The 22,075-nt window shown below is 45.8% G+C and overlaps 1 protein-coding gene across 2 annotated transcripts in view; it reads left to right on the forward strand.

The window, feature by feature from the left end:
* Positions 1–22,075, forward strand: part of CHEK2 (checkpoint kinase 2) — an 816,762-nt gene that overhangs the window by 290,561 nt on the left and 504,126 nt on the right. The window lies entirely within an intron of this gene.

Consider the following 22,075-nt stretch of genomic DNA (forward strand, 5'->3'; position numbering starts at 1 on the left):
AAAAGGCTCAGCACACCTCTTGGAAGTAAAACCGTTTAATTTCCACAAAAATAGAAGTGCCCCGCAAAGTGCTGCCACGGAACGTTGTGGAAAAATGAGTATGAACAACTTTATGAAGGCACACAGCATCATCAGTGATGTAAATTACATAATGTACAAATCCAAATGGCTAGTTGGTGAGACCCTATGCAAAGGCTACCTGCTCCATAGGGGATGCCAGGCCATTGGTCCCAGCCCCTTCTGTCTGTCTTCTTCCATGTGGGCTCCTCCTTGTACGTTATCAGACATGAAACTACATTTAGTTGGCTATTGGGCAAAGAAAAACAATGCAGGCCCCATCTCTAATCTGATGTGCACCTAGTGCTTCAGACTGGCTAAGGGGGTACTTCGAGGTCATTGCATCACACGCACTAACTCGATAAGACAGTGCCTAACCAAAACCTCCCCTCCCTCGTTTTAGCTATGTTGTTTTACCCATCCCGGCACCTTGCAGCACAAATAACATGACCTATGGTGAAGGCAACTGGTCCCTGCTTTCTGATCTTTCCTGATGGATTGGGGTTTAACAGTTTTATGGTTGGTAGTCTGGGACTGACTGGTACCTTGGACTGCTGGGGGTCTTGGGACGGAGGCTTTTGGGTTCTAGTAATTGGAGCTTGGACAGGGAAGGTCAGAGGCTTGTGACCTCCTTCTCGTGGGATCGCTTTTCGCAGAGAGCTCTCCACCCCCTCGTGGCTTTGCAGGGCGCCTTCCTTCTGGGATATGAAATGTTGGCAACCTGAAACAATGAAGGGTCCATGACTCTCTGCAGCTCTGGCCTTTCTCACTGGTGCCCAAGATACACCCTATTCCAACATGCATGCACTTATTTCTGTGTGTGTGGCTTGGGACTGCAGCCCTGGCTGCAGCGTGAAGTTAAGACTAGATTCCAATATGGCTGCTACTATCTAACATGACGTTTGGTTCCCTATGTTTGCTAGGCCAAAAGAATCATCCCCATCCTCGCTGCACTGTGGCCCTTGCCACCAACCCCTCCCCGAGTCGCTACTGCACACGTCCAGGCCTCTGCCTCATCCGAAAGCGCTGGGGGGTCTGGGAAGAACGTCCCTTCTTCCCAACAACCGAATCAACTACACCTGTCTCTGCTTACCTTGTGTGAATGCAGGATGTTGTTTTCTTTCAGGGCAGTATAATAATGTGTTCATAAATGGGCTCCATTTGAATACTGAACATGTTGCCTGTCCATGCCAGGGTGTTGTGGATGGATTGTAGTTTTTCTGCAGTCTTTATGGCTAACCACCACCCCCTTAAATGCCATGGCAAAGTGTTGTTTTACAAGCAGCAATGTGTGTTCTCCTATACTATCCACATGTTTTCCCACCTTACATCTGGTGTTTAAACACAAATACAAGTTCCGATCCCCTGTCTAATGGACAAGCAGCAAACATGACACTAGGAGTTTCAAAAGGCTTTATTTTTATCAGGATATGTAATCAGAAACACTTCTATAGGTCACAGGTGTTTCTCTTCAAAGGAAAAAGGTCTTTCTCCAACTGCTCTATAAACCATTGTGGATCAGGTTTTCTCTTGTACTAATAGAGAAGGAATACCATTCTTACTCTGAGAATAGTCTTGGTTATAGAATCTTCATATTGGGTATATAGAACCCAACACACGTCTTGATGCCTCTCTGAGGAATGTCTGGGACATGGCGCTCAGCCCGCTTCTTGACATGTCTACATACTCTCAGGGTTATAGCCCCCTGCTAGCTATTGGAGCTCCCAGGGATATGGCACCTACCTCCGTGATTGACTGCTTCAGGTATATAGTTCCTAGCATTGCCCTAGACATAGTGCCCTGCTTGCTGTTGCAGCCAGCACTTCTTTAAGTCTGCTTGACATTTTAGAGCTTGTAGTGTCATTTGGTCTCTTTGACCAGTTATCGCTATAAGCTCTTCATGGTTTCTCGGGTCTCTCGGTTTTCCTCAGCCTCTTTTGCTACCTTGAGGCTTCCTCCAGTCTTGGTGCTCTCTATCCACTGGTTACTGAACCTTTTATGTACATTTGATTTCTCACGTTTCCCTGACAAGGCTTTGTTTTCATTCTTCTCCATTGATTTCCTTTTACCCCCTTCTGATTGTTTTGTACACCTAAACTGATAACTTGTTTCAGCTATACCCTTAAGCGTGCACTGGTGAAGCTTCATAATGGCCCAGCTGCTGCTTTGAGGTCAGGCAGAAAACCTGCTCCTTCTACGCAGCTCTGTGACTGTGGTTTGATCACTGCTCTCTTGCTAAGCTTTCCACACTGATACTTGCTCAAAGGCACTGAATACATGCAGGGCCAATGCAGTGAAGAACGAGCAATGCCATTTTTTGGAGGGGGTCAGCAGCTGTCATCGGCTTAATCTCCCCTCCAGTTCCCATTTGCTCGGTTTGCCCCTCCCCAGAGCAGTCTCAGACCAAATTGACCAAATGAACAGCATTCCCTCAGAGAAGATCTATTGGGAAGACTACACTCTCTCCTAAGTAATAATCCTAATACATTCTTAGTTTCTCCATGTTTTCATAATACTATTTCCAACTGCACAATATTAAACACATTACAAATTTGTTTTCTTGGAAATATAAAATTCAAATTTGTTCTTCAGATAATTTCACCATTTAACGTTTCCTTTGATTTCACAAAAGAAATGTTCATATCATCAAGATCCAAATTAATACAACTTCAACATGCTCTTGTGTTTTCAAGCATTCGTTGAAATGCTGTCAGTAAGTATTGCATGATCATTTTTGCCGTTGACGAAAATCTGTGTTTTCCTAATCTCTATGCATTTCAAAATTAAAGTTTTCTTTCTCGGCAGTTAATTTCCATCAGTCAGAATGTCTGTTGTGAAAATGTATAGAAAATACTCTATTAATGCTCCACCAATACAACCTTGTTCTTAGTCCACGAATCTATTCCCAAGAATTACGCGCCAACCATAATTATTAATCTCATTGAATAATTAATCATGGTTGGTGAGTAACCCTTGTGAGACTTCCTATGAATGATGTGCTTCTTTGAACTGTAATATAAAGAATAGCTCAAATTAATTAATTTTTGGTGATGTTAGCTTAATGTTTGTGATCTCTATGTAGCCAATACGTTATCTTGTGTTGCAAGTCATCTTTGATAGACAAGAGATTATGGGTCAAACTGTCACTGTTGTAACATTTGTAGTACATTACCACCTTCTTCATGGGACTCTCAACCTCCAGTATAAGAAATTTGAGAGAAGCAGTCCTAAGTCATTTTCTTTTTCTCTGCAGTGTTGTGCCACAGCTGATTTCCTATTCTGCAGTCTGATATTCGCCTTGACTCTCCATCTACTTTTCACTTTCCTGGTTGTAAGCCCAACATAGTAGAGCCCACAAAGACATTTTAGATCCTAAATCATTAATTAATTTGTTCTTTATTCGGCACATAGGCATACATAAACAAAACATGACAATCTCGGACTTGACTGCACACTGAATGGGATTAGGTGCACTAACAGATCTTGTAAAAACGTGATATTCCTTGAAAACGAACATTACTTCCTGTTTGTCCTAGCATAAAGGTTCAGTAAAGCCTTTCCCAATATGCCAATACAACAGATCAAAACAAACCTATCCATCCAAAACAGATCCTAAAAATACAGTAAGACTGCCCTAAAACATTGAAACCGCTTTCAGGTCTCAAACACAACATTTACGCAATCTCCTCAAAGTGCTTGTGCATAACTAATAAATGAATACTAAAAACGTTCCTCCCAAAATACATAAATGAATGATCCCAATAAAAGTTTGAAACAACTGTTAAAATGGCAATGCTGAATAAAATAGAATTTTGGAGGTAATTAATAGTTCAAGAACAACAAATTACTGAGCGGCAAGCAGTTGTGGCCTCCTATGCCCTGCTGGTTTCTAGAACACCAAAAGATTCCAGGGCACCTTAGGAATATCTGCCCAGAGCATATAAAACAGAAGGCTGACGTTGAGTGAAACATGCCTCTCGGAAGCGGTTTTAATGTGCGGCTCTTGATATTAGAATACGCTGAACATAAATAGATGAATCTTCTGCTGGGGCTGTACATAATTGCAGCTGGCATCATCTGGAAACCGTGACCAAACAGCAGTCTTGGCTCTCAAAGACAATTGAGTTGTGCCCTCGTTATTAATAGTCTTTGAGCTGGTTCATTCGACCACAACAGGTATTTCTGCATGCCCCCTGATGAAATTTGGGCATGCTGATTTAGAGGATTTTGATAGTTCAGCCGATTCTCTGTTCACTTCATAAACGCCCTGATCCTATTCAATAAAGTGGCTGTGCATCTGTCCATTAAAGAGGCATCACTAAAATACGGCTTGGCATTAATATTAATTGGCTGGTTTTTAATGTGCGCAAACCAGCAAATATTAAAGCATTCGTTTTTCCTAACAAGACTTTTATAATCCTATGAGCTAGGGAGGGTCTCATGTTGTTCCAGCCACGTAGTCTATTTAGTGTGGGTTGGATTGCTAGCTTGTCCTCCCAAAAAGTAAGCTTCCACTGTAGGTGAATGGCATAATTGAGTACTGATTGTGGGAAGCCTAAAGATTTTTTGAGAAAGTCATTTTCAGTGACTTGGATCTCATGGCCTTTGCAAAACCCCATAATGTGGACCCATACTTGGCAATCTCTCCTACCTTTGTAATAAAAACCCACTTAATCAGGTTGGTGGGTTTAAATTTGGACATGAGCATGAATCTGAACATACCAAGCAGGGCTTCGTTGAATCTGTGGGTCTGTCATATGGGGGGGGCTTCTGAAAACTTGAATGAAACCGGATACCCAGATAATCACATTCCGTACAGACAGGGATTCTGGACTTATTGCTAGACATAAGCGGGAATGCCACTCACTGATTGCCCAGCTCGCAGACCATGACAGCTGATTTTTCTGCATTCACTTTAAGGTCTAAATTAGTCATATTTTGCAAGCCTTTATTAATTTTTTTAGGGCCTGTGGAGTTCGAGCTAGCAGCACCATGTACGCCAACATTGGAAACACAGTGCTGCCTGACTTGGGAACATCTGCAATATAATACATTTGAGCTGAGCAATCCTATGTCTTTCTCTGCAATGTTGTGCCACAGGTGATTTCATATTCTGCGATCTGATATTCGACTTACGCTCTGTCCATCTACTTCTTTCCTGGTCTTAAGCTCAACATAGTAGAGTCCACAAGGGCATTTTAGAGCATTATTCACATTCACTGTCACATGTGGCATAAGGTTTAAACCTTATTTTCTGTCCTGTTTGAGGGTATCTGATAGTCTCCATTGATAATGTTATCGCAGTGTTAACAATTTCCACAGGGAAATTACCTTCTTCCACCTATATCACTTTCCTTCCTAGTGTACTTTTACTGCGAAATGCAAATGTCGGTGGGTCTTTAAAAAGCGTCTTTTTGAGATCATGTTGTAACTGGATGGAATCTTGTTTTGATTGTCTTGTATACGTTGTCACATATACTAATGATGTGATTTGTTTTGTCATCTGTTTTCTAAGGCTTAACATTCTTGTACAAGTAAACACAACAATCTTCACACTAGAACTTCCTCCTTATCCCCTCTTCTTAAACTTCTCAATACTTTTGTGTGTTGTATTTTATGTTCTTCTGGATCTGAAACAATTTGTTTCAGTCTTAACAATTGACTGTAAGGTAACCCTTTAATCATGGATTTGGGATGGAAACTCTCAGCATGCATTACGTTGTTCTCTTTATATTATTGAGGAAATCTACTATATCTGCACATGGAGGGCTGCTAGAGGCACATTCACAAACACAGGGCATCAAAAACTATCAAAATGGCATCGAAAAGGCACTTCTGGTTTGGGAAACAAGATCTCGCGATTTTCAATATAAATATGAGTGTAGGAACCACACAAGATTTTCAACTTCATTCATGACTGGAGAGAGGTTTGTCATCTTGAGGGGATTCACGAATGGTTAGGTGTATTTTGGAAAGGAAGATTTAGTTAAGGTAACAAGGCATTTAACAGAATTTAAATGTATATTTTCATACGCTTTAGGTGATTCGAAGCACGCAAGTATTCTTTATGGCACAAAGGAGATTTGCAACACAAGGTAACTTATTGTCTACATAGAGATCACGTGCATTACTCGAAATTAAATAATTCGGGGCATTCTTGATTATTACAGTTCAGTGGCACATAATTCACAGCCAGTCACAAGATCAAGATGGAATAAATAATTAATTGTGGTTGGTGAGCAACTTGAGTCCTTTAAGAATGTTTGTGGTTTAAGAAAACGGCTATATTGGAGCATTAAGAGTATTTTTATACATTTTGACAAGACATTAATATGAAGTTGATGGGAATTGGCTCATGATGAAGACCTCTTTCATTTCGAAACGTGTAGAAATGTTGACGGCACATTGATTTTAATCAACGGCAAGAAGGCTCATACATTAGTGACATTTCAAGGAATGTTTGAAATCCACTTAAGTATTTTGAAGTTGTATTTATTCGTATTTTGACCATACGAACATTTCCTGTGAAATTAATTATTTTGGGAAATTCCAGAAAATTATGATAATTATCTGAAAACAAATTTGAATTTATTTTCAAGGTAACAGAACACTGAAGAACAAATAATTATTTTGTGAAGTTGGAAAAGTATGATTATTAAAAACAAAGATTGCATTAGGATTATTCCTTGATGGTTTGTCTTTCAAACAGAAGTTCTCTGAGAGAGTGTTTTTTAGTTTGCTCAAGGAAGTTTCAGGGACTATGCTCCCATAAATTGAGTAGTTATTCATTAGATATAAATCCCTAGATATTTGTAGTGCGGCTTTACATTGACATTATAACCAGACAAAGTAAACCCATTTAGGAGTTAGTGAGAGTGGCCTGAAAGGAGTGGAGGAGGGTTCTGTCTTTGTTAAAGGGCGGGGCGAGCATTGGGAATCCAAAGCATTGCATCCAAGAGGTACCTCATGGCAGTGGCTGAGGACCCTTGGCAGACCAGCTTTCCAGGCCCCCAGAGTCCTCATTGGAGTCCTCATTGGCTCTTGCGATGGGGTCAGCACATTGGCTTAATTACAACTAACTTTTTCGTCAAACCTATAGTATTAGATCTACCTTTCCCTGCCTTAAGCTACTTATGATTGTGCTTTGCCAGGGGGAAGGGGGTGTCGGACGGTGGGTGACTTGTTCGAAGATGGGAGGCTGATGCCGTTTGAGGAGTCGAGTACACAATGTGGGCTCCCGAAGGGGCCTTTCCCAACTTAAGGGACAGTGACTAGACTGGCCGCCATGTGGATGGAAATCCCAGATGAGCCAAGTACAAGGCCGCTACTGCAGGCCCTGCTCACACAATATGGTGGGGGGCACGATTTCTCTAATCTCTCAGGCAATGTGGAGCGAATTCCCCTTGAGGGAGTTGGGTCAAGAGTAAATAGGAGAAGGACATGGGGTGTCAGATCTCGGAGGATGAATGGGCTAAAATTTTGGAACAAGTACGAAAGGTCTCGAGGAATACTAAGTTTCAATTGGTCCAATTTAGTGTCCTGCACAGGGTTTATGTGACCCCGGCCAAACTGCATGCAATGAACGTTAGTCGGAACTGCCCCTGGTGTGCGACTGGGCCGCCGGGGGTTTGGCATATGCTGTGGGGATGGTTGGTTGTGGCATGCTATTGGCAGTCAGTGATCTCGAAGGTTAATTGATTGCTTGACTCCAGTCTTGACTGTAACCCTGAAGGTGTGCCTGTGGAGGTAATGCGGGGGGGGGGGGGAGGGTGAGCAGTGCAAGACCAGAAATCGCATGGCACAGTTCACGCTGATAATAGCGAAGAGGCAGTTAGCCATTGCTTGGAAGAATCCCCAAGGTACATCAGAGGTACACTGGATGGAGGACATCCGCAGATGAGGGTTGACGGAGTTGAATGATTTGCAGAGTCGGAGGAAAGGGTGACTGTGGACCTGGGCCAGCTGTTAAATGATGGATGTTCCTCCGTGGACCTGAAATCCACTTGATAGCGGAAAAATGGGTTGGTGAGGTGCTCTGAGGGAGGAAAGAGGTGGGGGGGGGAGGGTGGGGAGGATTGGCAAAAAGGGGAGTACCAGGGGGGCAGGTGGGTTGGTTAGTGTGTTGATGCATCCTTAGTTGAAAGAGGTCTTGCCTAAACGACAGTTAACGCCTACCGCTCTGCTATTTCAGCAGGCCACGACCTCTTAAAAGGGATCCCATCAGGAGAGCACCACCTTTTTTGCAGACTACTCAAAGGCGTCAGACTTACAGACCCGCCTCCGTCCCGGTAAGCTTTGGGACGTTAACAAAGTGCTGAACCTCTTTCTATCTTGGCCAGAGAATGAGGATCTATCCCGCACTGCTCTATCCGGCAAACTCACTACACTTCTCTGCCTTGTCTCCTGCAGGAGAGTTTCTGATGTCAGAGCCCTCGATCTAGCAGGCAGAACCTTCTGCCCCGATGGCATAGTGTTCGATATACATAGAAGGACAAAATGCAACTCAAGAGTGATTTCTTACCCTGCTTTTAGGGACCAGCCCAAGCTCTGATTAGTCAGATGCCTAAAGGCTCATGATGAGGTTACGGCTCCTCCTAGAGCCTCTCCTAATGGGCAACTATTGATAGCCTTGCGCAAACCTCATAAAGCAGTTTCCGCTCCAACCCTAGCACGCTGGGTGCGGTGGACTTTAACCCAAGCAGGAATAAATACCTTACACTTCGGAGCCCACTCTGTGAGAGGAGCCATGGCTTCCAAGGCCTTTCAGGTCGGAATCCGACTGGAAGATATCATGAGAATGGCTGACTGGGCAAGTGAATCTGTATTTAAGCAATTCTACCTGAAACCGGTAGAACAGCAGGCATCCATTGTGGTAAGTAAGCTTTAAACGAGCATAATCGGCGCCTCCGGTCTTGACATAGAATAAAGATTCGAGGGGATTGGGTTCTCCGACGTATTCCATATCTATGACAGTAATCACCACAGCTGTGCTGCTTTGGAAAATCTTTCGGCGTCCTGCGTCGATAACGTCGATACGCCATCCTCTAGGACCTCCTCCGACGGCCGACGTCACCAGATGTTATAAGTAGGACATACAACGCCCGTAGCCTCAGTTCTGTTTTTACCGCAAACATGTTCGATTCGGAGATCTCTGCGACTCTTTGGAGTTTCTGTTCTTTCGGTTCTTCAAACCTGTTCGTTTGTGAAGTATTGTCGGGATGTCTTCCTCTTCTTCCACTCCGCGTCCGGGCTTCAAGAAGTGTGGGGACTGCGGGTCCAAGATGTCGGTGACCAACTCGCACGACGCCTGCCTCTGGTGCCTCTGGGAGGCCCACGACATGGATGATTGTGTCGACTTCCAGTCGCTTACGTCCAGGGCCTTGCAGGAACTTAAGAAGCTGTCGGTCGGTAAGGTGTCCAAGCCCCGGAAGGTGAGGTCCACTGGGCTTTCGACGGACGATTGCAGGGGCGACTCTCCGCATCGTAGTCGTAAATCTAGGGGGTATCGGTCCCAGAGTTGGTCCCGCCACACCTCTGCCTCTTCGAGGCACTCCCTGGAAGAGCCGTCATCGGTCTCCTTCCCCGTCCTCGTCAGTGGACTCTGCCCGTCAGTGGGTTTCTTATCCCACCAAGCATTCCTCTCCAGAGGAATGAGCTTCCTTCGGGAAGAAAATGTTGGCGATTCTTGAATCGCAGGGCTCTGGTCCGTCCCTGCCTCCGAGAGGGGTCAGTCGTGACCGTATTGGGGACACCGCTCGTACGCCTTCGGGCTCGGGTGGTCGGCACGATTTGCGGGAGAGGTCCTGCTCGGACAAGGGGAATCGTTCCAGTCATGCCCGTTCCAGGTCCCGGTCCTCGACGCGCTCGAGCCCGTGTGCACCTGTGAAGTCTTCGAAGATGACGTTGACGCCGGTGGCACTGAGGTCGTCGACTGACTCTCTCGAGGCTCTTCCTCCAAGGAAGTTGTTGATGCCATCGGCGCCCAGGCTGTCGAAGGACATGCTCGGGGCTCCGCCCTCGAAGCCTGTGTCGAAGCCGTCGATGTTGTCGGCGCCGTGCCAGACGCCGATTCATTCGACATCGTTTCACTCAATGCCTTTCGAGGCTGTGGTGTCGGAGGTACCCCGTGGCACGGGGAAACCCCTAGAAAGGCTCTGGCCAAGGCAAAACATGTCTTTCTCCCGTATTCTTTGCCCACTTTCCAGCCTATGGAGTATATTTCCGAGGTGGAAGAGGGTTCTGAGGATGGGTTGGTTCCGGACACGGTACCAGATGAAATTCTTTCTGGTCATAGCCGGATTGAGGACTTGCGTCAGTCACTGCATGACGCCAGTGGTCAGGACACCTCTCCGGAGGTGGAGTGCTGTAGGCCTGAGCCTGGCACCCATGCCGAGTCATCGTACCAGCCCCTTATGTCGAGGGTCACGGACTACTTGGGGTGGTAGGCGCCCCCAGTTGATTTTGTGCAGGATGACCTGACGGATATCCTTGACCAACGTCCACCCACTGACCCGGTACTGCCATTCCATATGGCTCTGCAAAGAAGGGTGCAGCGGATTGGAATGCTCCGGAGAGTCTCCCGGCAGTGGGCAAGTCTTTGCCGCGAAAATACTGCCCAGCCAGTAGTGACCCCTGCTACTTGACCACGCACCCCACTCCGGAGAGTTTGGTGGTGCAGGCGGCTACGGCCCCAGCAAAGCAAGCGTCGTATCCTACCATCCCTCCTGATGGGGACGACAAGCGTTTTGATGGCTGGGCGAAGAAAGTGTTTTCTTCAGGAGGAATGGCTCTTCAGGCAGTCAACTCCGTATGTGCCTCATCACTTTTCACACACACTCTGTGGAACTGTATTTCATTAGCGGCTGAACATATTCCCAAAGGGGCCGAACGGGATGGTTTTCTTGCTATTATTCAGGATGGCAAGGATGCCATGTGTGAGTCCGTTCAGTCGGGTTTGTAAATGGCAGACTGTGTCAGCCGGTCCTTGCCTGCGAGCACCGTGATACGCAGGTTTGCGTGGTTGAGGAAGTCAGGGTTTGCTCCTGATGTGCAAGCCAGGCTCCTCAACATGCCCTTTGATGGTGAACATCTTTTTGGCAGCAAGGCTGACGAGAGCCTTGAGAGGTTGCAGCGAAGTCGTTGGGCGCTGCATTCTGCCAACCTCTGCCTTTTCGTCCTAGGGGACAGCAGTGGAGGGAGGTTCCTTTCGTTATTACTCATCCTTTAGTAAAGCGAGAGGAGCTGCAAGTCAAAGGGGCAACCGTAGGAGTGCCAGAGGTGGAAAACGAGGTACTCTAGGTGCCAAGGCAGCACGAGCAGTTGCCTCTTTGCCCTCCGGCAACGCTGCAGCCGCTTCTGCTCAGTCATGAGGCCCAGGCTTTGCCGGTTGGGGGAAGGCATGCCATTACTTCAGATGTGTGGGTTCTGGAGATCATAGCCCACGGCTAGTGTCTTCCTTTCCGGCAGATGCCTCATGACAATCCACCTGGGAATCTCTCTTTGAAGAGTCCGGATCCGCTCCTTGCGCAGGAAATTCAATCCCAGGACAAGTTCAAGATGGCTACTCTCTCTCAAGTCCTCCAGGCTCTTCAACTTCAGGACTGGTTGGTGTCTCTCGACCTCAAGGACGCTTATTTTCATGTGTCGATCCATCCCAAGCACAAGAAGTACCTGAGGTTTGCGGTTGGCGACTCGCACTTTCAGTTGCGGGTCCTGCTGTTCAGATTGACCTCCGCCCGAGGGTTTTCACCAAGCTCATGGTGGTGGTGGCAGCGTATCTCAGGAAAGGGGGGATTCACGTCTACCCCTACCTGGACGATTGGTTGATCAGGGCACACTCTCCCGAGCAAGTCCTGGATCATCTGTCCGTCACCTGCCACTCCCTTCACAGGCTGGGCTTCTCCCTCAACTTGAAGTCCCACTTCACGCCAACTCAGCGGCTCCAGTACATCAGAGCATTGCTCGACACGTACCTGGGGCAGTGTTTTCCTGCCCAGGTGAGGGCTCATCACATTCAGCAGATGGTGCACAAGTTCCAACATGCCCCCAGAGTCTCCCTGCGTTAGAGTTCTTGAGATTGCTCGGCCTCATGGCACCCTGCATTCTTCTGGTACCAGAGGCCAGGTTGCGGATGAGATCTTTGCAATGGACACTCAAGCTCCAGTGGTCTCAGTCCTCCGGCAGGATGTCGGACCCTGTTCAGGTGCCGTCCTCGGTTGCCCAGGACCTTCAGTGGTGGGCCGTCGAAGGCAATCTGATGAAGGGGGCTCCTTTTTGGCTACCCTGGGCGGAGGTGACGATCGTAACGGACGCATCCCTAACGGGATGGGGAGCTCATGCCAACAAGTTGACAGCGGTCGTTGGTCTCCGTTGGAGTCCAGACTCCATATCAATCTGTTGGAGCTGAGGGCCATCAGGCTTGCCCTGAAGGCTTTTCTGCCGACTGTGTGAGGAATGAATCTGATGGACAACACAGTGGCCATGCATTACCTCATCAAAAAGGGGGAGGGGGACAGGTTCACTTCCTCTGTGCAGGGAGGCGATGCAGCTCTGGTTCTTGGCAATCCAGCAGGAAATTTCGATCTCGGCAGTTCACCTGCCTGGAGACGAAAACGAGATGGCGGACGCTCTGAGCAGGCAGAGCACGATCTCTCACGAGTGGGAGCTGGCTCAGGAGATTCTCCTGGAGATCTTCACCCTTTGGGGACCCCTCAAGTGGATCTCTCCGCCTCCAGTGTCAACCGGAAGTGCGAAAGGTTCTGCTCGCGGGAATTTCCTCCAAACGGAGCCTTAGGAGACGGGTTTGTGGTGGAGTGGTCCATTCCGCTGCTGTACGCGTTTCCTCCAGTCCCCGTCATTCCGCAAGTGCTGCAGAGGTTCGTTTCCCGGATTATCCTCATTGCTCCGGCATGAACCCAAAGGACGTGGTACCCAGACCTTCTGGACTTGTCCATCTGCCCACTGCGTCGTCTTCCCTACCGAGACGATCTGCTCTCACGGGAGGGGGGTCAGGTTCCCCATCCAGAGGTCAGATCCCTCAACCTTTACGATTGGCTTCTGAAAGGTTGAGGTATAAGGATTGGGTCCTCCCTGAAGACATGATGGAGGTGTTGCTTTCGGCCAGACGGCCGGCAACAAAGTCCCTGTACAGTTGCCGTTGGAGGAAGTTCTGCGAGTGGTGCAGGGTTCAGAATGTGGATCCTTTTTCATGTGACATTCCTGTCGTTCTGTCCTTTTTGCTTTCTTTGGCCCACAAGGGCCTGCAAGTGGGTACCATTAAAGGTTACCTGGCGGTGCTGTCTATATTTAAGCGCTCGTCTGAGGAGTGTTCTTATTTTAAAATCCCTTTGATTTCTCAGTTTCTGAAAGGGCTCACTAATGTGTTCCCTCCGTCACCTTTCCAGGTGCCCGGTTGAGATCTGAACCTTGTTCTCAAGTTTCTAATGGGTGCTACCTTTTGAGCCTTTGCATTCTTGTGCTTTGAGACTGTTAACACTTAAAAACTGTGTTTTTAGTTGCGGTCACTTACGCTCGCAGAGTGAGTTAGTTACAGGCACTTTCAGTTAATCCACCCTTCACTGTGTTTCATAAGGACAGGGTTGTCCTTAGAGTTCGTCCTTCCTTTCTTCCGAAGGTGGTGTCGGAATTTCATTTAAGCCAGAAGGTTATTCTTCCGGCATTTTATCCTCCTCCACATCCTGGTAAGGAAGAGGAGAGGCTCCATAGGCTGGATCCTAGGAGAGCTTTAAGCTTCCACATTTCAAGCATGTCACGGGTCAGAGTGGACGATCAACTCTTTATTGGTTACGCTGGAAGGTGTTTGGGACAAGCTGTTACTAAGCAGACTTTGTCTCAATGGGTCATCTTGGCAATTTCCGAATGTTACCAATTGGTGGGTAAGGACCCTCCGGTAGGCTTACGGGCCCATTCTACCCTGGGTATGGCTGCCTCTACTGCCCTGCAGAGGGGTGTTCCTATTCGTAACATCTGTGATGCAGCCACCTGGGCTTCGGTCCATACTTTTGTACGTCACTACTCCCTGAATTCTATCCGGGGGCAGGATCTGGCCTTTGGCAAGGTGGTCCTTTACTCTGCAATTTGATTGGGCATTCTAAGTTTGTATATTCTAAATTCTTTTCCCACCTTACGTTGGTACTGCTTTGGGAGTCTGTCATAGATATGGAATACGTCGGAGGACCCAATCCCCTCGAAGAACAAGCTACTCTCTTACCTGGTAACATTCTTTCGATGGGATGGTCCGACGACAAATCCATATCGCTCTCTCCCTGCCTACCCCGCTACAGAATTTCTTATGCGATTGCAGCTTACGTTTCCGCAAGGCTTTCTGTGGTCCTACTGGCAGAAGATTGGTGCCACACCTTCTGGGAAAAACTACAACTAGGGCTACGGGTGTCGTGTGTCCTACTTGTAACATCTGGTGACGTCAGCCGTCAGAGGAGGTCCTCGAGGACGGCGTATCGACGTCATCGACGCAGATGCCGAAAGATTTTCCGAAGCAGCACAGCTGTGGTGATTACTGTCATAGATATGGAATACATCGTCTGACCATCCCATCGAAAGAACGTTACCATTTAAGAGAGTAACTTGTTCTTTTCAATAATAACTTACAATCGCCTGAATCAAATAAGCACATTTCAGCTGTAGGCTGAGTCAAACAATAAGCAAGGAGCTGTGTCTGGAGTTCAAATCGGTGAGCATACAGTAGTACAATCGGGCATTAAAGTTACAGTGATCAGTCGTGAAAGCACGGAATGGCCTCTCAGGCTGCGGGGTAAGCAATGGTTCACATGGGTTTAAAGGAACAGTAAACGGACATTAATGCAGATGTACAATCAGGATGCATCAAGGGGCATCAATGCTGTCCAACAGGAAGACATGGAGTAGAGAGCACTGGCGATCAGGGTAGAGCAGTATTGTGTAGCTGCTCTGATGTGGCATTGCCGTGGGGCTGAGTACGAGGTGGATCAAGGTCTTATTAGTGGGGGTACGAATTATAGCAGTAAGTTCTGCATTGCAAATACAGTCATGCTAATGATCCAGCAGGGAGCTTACCAAGTTGAAGGTGTCCGGGCACTCAAACTGGGGCCATGCAGAAGAAGTAGATATCCGAACGGGTAGAGTTCCTGGCCCTGGCCTCTGCCAGCTCTGGACAGGAAGTGCCTGCCTTGGAATGTGTGCCTTCGAAGGTGGACCGCTTATTGCCTGCCGGCAAGGGATTGGCAGAATAAATGAGTTCCCAGCCAATCACCCGGAGGGGCAGGTCCTGGCTGAGGGTTGGAGCCCTGGTGCGGGATCAACAATGCGGGCGGCCATCTGGGAGTAACAGAGCCTCGTGGGCAGAAAGCGTGGCACAGGTCCAAAGGTGCAGAAATGGTAGCGCAGAGCCAGCTATCTGATACGATGCGGGAGATCGGGATACTTGCAGGATTAATATGGGTTTATTTGCATAAAAATGCACGGTGAAGCGTGACGGAGCGCAATATTCTTGGCTAGTGGCCTGGGGCCTACCTTGCATCTAGGTGATGCCCAGGCCCTCCTGGTGGCAGGGGAACTGCTCCAGCAGTCAGGGGAGCTCCTGCTCCTCGAGGCAGATGGAAGCTTAGATTAAGTTAGATTTGCAGAACGCTATGTACTAGCTCCTAGGTCCCCAGTGGTAGCTCCTGTTCACTGGTAATGCTGTATACCCAGGAGCTACTTTTCTGGTATCACTATTGATTCTATCCATGAAGGAAGAATTACCCCTGTTTTAAAAATATTATTAAAAATTAGCATAAAGATTTTTGCCCATTGTTCCGGGTTGGCTTTGAGAGTCACATTTGTTAGTGTCTGGTCCCGGAGCCCTTGATGAAATTAATTTTTTTTTATCAAGATGGCAATGTCAAGTTCATCAAAGATTAATTAGTTACATGCCAAGGACCTTTTATTTCCAGAAGATGCGCTGAGTATGTCAGAAAAGTGAGTGGACTGATCTTGTTCACTTATGGTGTTTAATTAAAGCGATTGGCTGCACATTTATCTTGAGTATTTAGTAGTTTTCAAATTTGAGAAGTGGATTTATTTGTCCTGGCTAATAGTATTTTTTCTGCATTATCTTGATTTGCTTCATTTTATTTCTATAAGCAGTTTTTAGACTGCATTTTCCTTGTGAGTTTACTGGAAATGGTAGTTGTTAGGGCAGAAACCTGTGCAGTTCCCTTAGGAAACACTGCAAAAGATTTAAGACTACAGGTGTTGGCAGTAAACCCACTTGGTAGCAGTCTGTGCCACCCAGATTTACCTGGTAGCTGTGGCTGAGCAGTCGGACTTCTCTCAAGAAGAGTTAGACAGTATGCAAAGTATACACAATAGGCACTCGGATACAATAATACAAGCAAACACTGACCAGAGCTTTGGTATCAAAGTATATAATTATTTATTTAAAAACACACGGTTTGAAACACTCCAGCACTCTTGTAAAATATTCTAAACACAGTTACTATTGTAATATATACACTCCTTTTTCCTTATCAGATAAGTCACAGTAAAACAACACTTATTTTCATACAGAGGTGAGCGCTTAACTAGATGGCACTCCAATACGTTTGTGAGAAAGGAAGGGAAAAAAAGACAGAATATGGAAAGGTACACCACTCTAAGGTTCAGGCACACTGTTAGCAAGGCAGAAGTCACTGGTAAGCCAAAGTCCAAAGGCTGGGCCCACTCTTAGAGAGAGCAGAGCACAAATGCGCCCAAGATCGCACAGTTACACTAGGCTTAGTCTTGCAGAGGGTTCAAAAAGAGTTGAGAGGCTTAGGAAAGTTTAGCCAAGGTGTCCCAGGCTAACCCAGGTTCGAAAGCCGGGGGCTAAATCTACCCCGTACAGTCGGTAGCAAGGGAAGCCAGGCGGGACACGGTACCTTAAGTGGGAAGGATCCTCCAGCGGTGGCAGTTGTTCCTGGCAGTGGGTGCAAGTAGCTTCGTCGTCCAGGGGAAGAGAAGATCTCGACTTGGAGGAAAGATGAAGGTCGTTGCACTACCAGGGAAGAAACCAGCCGCAGAGTTTTCCGGTTGAAGGTGGTACCTTTGTTTCGCGGTCGTGGTAAAACGTGGTATCCTGGTTGCCGGGGTGCTTGGCACAGGCAAGGCGGCCACGAGGTACGTCGGGAAGGCGAAAAGACAGTGAAACTGGTTATCCCCACCAGTCAAAGGAAGAAGACTCTCCGGCGGGAGATCTCCTCTGTCGTTGGGAAAAGTGTTGAGGCGGTCCAGCAGGGCTCCACCGGTGGTGGTGTCGTGGCAGGTCGGCTCAGCTTCTCCCTCATCGGATTCTTAGGTCCTGTGGCGACTTCTGAAGTTCCAGTCCCCAAAGCCCTGCTTTTATGCAGAAAACCCCCATTCACTCAGCCTAGCTGTCACTCAAACATGCCAAGTGGTGAGCCGGCCGGCTCACCACGTGGGCCAATCGGGACGGAGTGCGACTTGAGTTGACTAGGCAACTCAGTCCAGGGTGCCTAAATTCCCCTCCACCCCTCCTAAGTACCCCAGACAGAGTGCCACCGCTTTGGAGGGCTTCTGTGGAGAAGCCCGCCAAAAAGTGGAACAAAGGGCTCGACTTGGGTTGGAGTCGCAGAAGAGAACAGAAACGCCATTTTAGAATCAAGTTTTGGCAAAAAATACCAACCGGAGAATTATTATTAATTAAATAAACCGGCGGTATGTTCGAGGCTACCTTAAATAATTAAATAAAGATAGTAGCCTAAAACAATGGGAAATCCCATAGGAAAATATTCGCAGTTGAATATAAAAAGTAGTATCCGCTGCCACCAGCCAAAACTCGATCAGGGGGGACGGAGACATGCCCCCTCGACTAACAGACCCTGGGGCAATTGAATTGCCCCAGCCAGTACGTCCACAATATGATGGTTTGTACTGGTTCTGTTCAGAATTTAAGACTAGTAAAGTCAATGGTGACTTTACATGCCCTGGGAGACAGTAGTCAGTCCCAGGGTATGGAGTCTATACTGGGGGGTCACTATGACACCCCTGTGTCACTGCACCGAGGGTGCTGTGTAACACACATCACAAAAACACATGAAGCCCTATGGAGTAAAAGACCCCATAGCCCATTAAACACATCTAGATTCAAAGAAACACACTCAAATCATGCCCAAGAGTGAGGGTAAAAGAGTCTCACTCTTGGCAGGAGAAAAAAAGAAACCCCCAAAATCCAGCAAAGCTGCTGGGGGACTCGCTAGGTTAGGAAATTCAGCCTAAACGGAGAATTCTCCCTAACAGTAGTTTTCTAAGATCCTGTTGTAATTTTGTCTTAATTCTGCTTGTTTAAATACAGGGCGACCTAGAATATTAGATGATTGGTTAATCAGAGTTAAACAGTCATTATACCGTAGTGGTATCCCGCTCGTATCTTGTATTTCTTTTTTTTTTTATTATGCATGTTTATTGAATTTTAAATATAACACATCTCAAAATATATTACAAATAAGTAAACATAAAACAGAGAAAAAAAATAATCCGGATCATCACATTAATGAATACACATTCCCTAAAAAGAGGAAAATTACAGATTTGATTTAAACCATGTAGACAACAGTCTTATAAATCCAAAAATCGGCCCCAAATTTGATCAAACAAATTCATTTTCTTATCCCTGTATAAAATCAATCTTTCCATTCTGGATACTTGTTTCAGATCATCCATCCATCCATTCTGAAATTGTCGGTCTGTCATCACCTTTCCATTTTCTCAATATAATTTTTTTGGCAGAATTTGACGCCCTGAAAAACCAACACCTCTGTGGAAAGGAGAGAACATCCACCATGTCATCCTCACCCAAAATTACAGTTGTATAATCAAAGTCCAAATGCATCAGAAGAACTTCATTAATCTTCGTAGTGACCTCACTCCAGAAAGACCTTAGTTCATAACAATCCCAAATCATATGCTCAAAAGAACCAGTAGCATGTTTGCACCTCCAACATGCACTCGAATCCGTCAAGCCTCTAGCATGCAATCTTTGTGGCGTCCAGAAAACTGTTTAGAATTTTGATCTGTCTACACCTTTCTCCTAGATTCAAGGATGTTAGAGCCACATTCCTGCACAGATTCCTCCATCTGCCCTCTGACATCTGAGTCCAATAAGTCTGACCATTTTGATAGTAATTCATAGTTTGGTTCTATATACTGATCAAGATTCTTGTACACTTTCGAAGCCATGCCACCTTCTGATTTATAGTCTTTCAGCCAATCATGCCATCTCTTGTAGCCATCCGGAATCTTGTTCCCTACAGCTTTTTTCAGTTTCCTATACTCCCCCCATTGTGCAATCTCTAAGCTCTTTAACTTGCTTCAATCTTTTAAAACTGATCCGTTTACCTTCTTCAACAAGATCTTCTAGCCACTGCACACCACCCACTAGCCAGTTTGACCAGAAAAGTGGTTTCCCCTTCAACGTAATGGCAGGATTCAACCAGAGCGAAGTCAATCCATCCTCTGAAACTTCCTTTCCGCTCTTGTTCCAAAAACTCTTCCAGCATGACCTCACAAAAGCTATTGGTGGAGATTTATATCCCGTTCCATCCACTGTAGACAGAATTGCCCTGGGGAAAGAGGCGAAGATCTACTTGATTCCGCCATTGTCCAGACATCAGAAGAATCATCTATGAAAGGTACCAAGTGGCGCGCCCCAAATGCTAAATGATGATTTCCAAAAACCGGAACCCCCAAACCACCACATTCTTGTGAGAGTTGAAGTTTCCAGAGTTTCAGACGCGGTTGTTTTCCCTCCCACAGGAAGGACTGGATCAAGCTCTCCATTTTCTTCAAATAACATTTTTTAAGCTGCAAGGGAATCATGCTTAAGACATAGTTAACTCTGAGTTGTCATTTTGATTGCATGAACTCTTCCCCATAGACTTAATCTCAACTCACTCCATCTTTTAAAGTCTGATTCCATATTTTGGATAATGTGTGTAACATTAACTTCCATCATTTTAGCTATATCTTTAGTCGGCCAAATTCCAAGGTAGCGCATCTTGTTCGGACACCAGTTAAAGGCAAAATCTTTCAATGTCAAGGTTGAGCATGAAATTGATGCTGGCAGTGCCTCGGATTTTGACCAATTAATTTTATAACCTGAAACTTTATGAAAAATGTCGATTTGGTTAATTAGCGCCGGGATGGAGGACTCCACATTGCGGACAACCAACAACATATCATCTGCATAAAGCCAGATTTTTTGACGTGCCTCTCCAAAAGCAACACCTTCAATTGCCCTGTCTTCTCGTATCTTTACAGCCAATAAATCCATTGCGATGACAAATAAAATGGGCGACAGTGGACAGCCCTGTCTTGTCCCTCTTTCAAGCTCAAATTTGTCCGATACCAGACCATTAGTGATCACACTGTCTGTAGGCATTGAATATAATAGTCTTATCCAATCTGTCACCTTTTCCCCAAATCCAAAACCTTCCAAGGCTGCCAGAAGATAATTCCACTCTATCCGGTTGAAAGCCTTTTCCGCATCCAGTGACAACACCACCACATCTTCCATATGATCCTTACTCTCAAACAAGGTCAACAAAAGTCTTCTCATATTATCCGAGGCATGCCTCCCTTTTACAAAGCCAGTCTGACTTCTGTCAATTATATCCGATAGAGATGCCCCCATTCTCATGGCCAATGCTTTTGCAAAGATTTTGTGTTCAACAAGCTTATTGGCCGATAGTTACTTGTTTTGACTGGAGATTTCCCTTCTTTCAGAAAAACAGATATCAATGCATGTCTCATGGATTCCGGAAGACGACCATCTATTAAAGATGAGTGTAACATGGCCAACATTAGATGAAAAATCTCTTCCGGGAAAATCTTGTACAGTTCAGCTGGTAAACCATCCGGACCTGGACATTTCCCTGAATTTAAAGCACTCGCAACAGCTCTGAGCTCCTCTACATGCTAATCTTTCTCAAGGGAATCTTTGTAGTTTGATTTAATACTTTCCAAATGACAATTAGTAACAAAATCTTACTTCGCCCTGGGACATATGGACCTCTGAAGAGTACAGGTTCGAGTAATATTCCTTGAAAGTATCATTAATTTCAGCCGGCTCAAAGGTCACAATCCCATTAATCTTTTCTACAGCATTAATCGTTTTCTCATACTCCATAGTCCTTAAGCAATAAGCAAGAAGTCTATCACATTTCTTGCCCTTTTCATAGTACTTGCATTTTGTTTTAAGTAGGAGACTTTCAGCCTTTGACGCAAGCAGATCTTCTAGCTTATCTTTTTTCTTTTGCATGGAATCAAATGAACATATAGAGAATTTCTGCATGTTTTCTTTTTCAAGAATCTCAATTTCCTCATTCAGCTTCTTAATTTCAGTGTCTTTCCCTTTTTTCTTTTTGCTTGACATACCAATCAACATTCCTCTCATGTATGACTTGAAGGCTTCCCACACAAATTCTACTTTCATCTCACCAGTCCAATTTTGAGCCACAAAGAATCTTGCTTCTTTTACTATTTTATCCACCATATCATTGTCATTAAGGAGTGTAACATTCATCCTCCAACAGTTTGACTTAGGCAGGGGAAAAGTAAGTTTCATTTCAAAACTGATCGGTGCATGGTCAGAAAGCAGGATGGCATTAATGTCTCCCCCTATGATTGACTGTGTGCACAGGCCCGAAGTCAAAAGGAGGTCAATCCGTGTGTACACTTTGTGTCTTGCAGAAAAGAAGGTATATTGCTTTACCAAAGGATTCTTTAGTCTCCACACATCTGAAAGATTCCATTCATTCATAAATTGAATCAAGGCTTCTCTTTTTAAAATATTTGCATTGTCCGTTGTATCTCCACTTTTATCCATCTGAGGATCTAGAGTAAGTCTCCCCCCACTATAACATTTCTCACATTCACATTTACATTGTGCAAAAATTGTGAAAGGGAAGTAAAAAAACTTCCGTCCCCACCATTAGGAGCATATACATTACACACACAGTAGGCA

Source organism: Ambystoma mexicanum, chromosome 10, assembly GCF_040938575.1.
Source record: "Ambystoma mexicanum isolate Mex_15411 chromosome 10, UKY_AmexF1_1, whole genome shotgun sequence".
In the NCBI taxonomy this organism is placed as follows: domain Eukaryota; kingdom Metazoa; phylum Chordata; class Amphibia; order Caudata; family Ambystomatidae; genus Ambystoma; species Ambystoma mexicanum.